A 1,257-nucleotide genomic window follows, 5' to 3' on the forward strand; every position below is an offset into this window, starting at 1 on the left:
AACACACTAACAAACACTCACACACTAACACACTAACAAACACTCACACACTAACACACTAACAAACACTCACACTAACACACTAACAAAAACTCACACACTAACACACTAACAAACACTCACACACTCTAACACACTAACAAACACTCACACACTAACAAACACTCACACACTCTAACACACTAACAAACACTCACACTAACACACTAACAAAAACTCACACACTCTAACACACTAACAAACACTCACACTAACACACTAACAAACACTCACACACTAACACACTAACAAACACTCACACACTAACAAACACTCACACACTCTAACACACTAACAAACACTCACACACTCTAACACACTAACAAACACTCACACACTCTAACACACTAACAAACACTCACACACTAACACACTAACAAACACTCACACACTCTAACACACTAACAAACACTCACACACTCTAACACACTAACAAACACTCACACTAACACACTAACAAACACTCACACACTCTAACACACTAACAAAAACTCACACTAACACACTAACAAACACTCACACTAACACACTAACAAACACTCACACACTAACACACTAACAAACACTCACACTAACACACTAATAAAAACTCACACTAACACACTAACAAAAACTCACACTAACACACTAACAAACACTCAAACACTAACACACTAACAAAAACTCACACACTCTAACACACTAACAAACACTCACACTAACACACTAACAAACACTCACACACTCTAACACACTAACAAACACTCACACACTCTAACACACTCACACACTCTAACACACTAACACACTCTAACACACTAACAAACACTCACACTAACACACTAACAAACACTCACACTAACACTAACAAACACTCACACACTCTAACACACTAACAAACACTCACACACTCTAACACACTAACAAACACTCACACTAACACACTAACAAACACTCACACACTCTAACACACTAACAAACACTCACACACTCTAACACACTAACAAACACTCACACACTCTAACACACTAACAAACACTCACACTAACACACTAACAAACACACACTAACACACTAACAAACACTCACACACTCTAACACACTAACACTCACACACTCTAACACACTAACACTCACACACTCTAACACACTAACAAACACTCACACTAACACACTAACAAACACTCACACACTCTAACACACTAACAAACACTCACACTAACACACTAACAAACACTC

This window comes from Hemibagrus wyckioides, linkage group LG13 (assembly GCF_019097595.1).
Source record: "Hemibagrus wyckioides isolate EC202008001 linkage group LG13, SWU_Hwy_1.0, whole genome shotgun sequence".
Taxonomy (NCBI): domain Eukaryota; kingdom Metazoa; phylum Chordata; class Actinopteri; order Siluriformes; family Bagridae; genus Hemibagrus; species Hemibagrus wyckioides.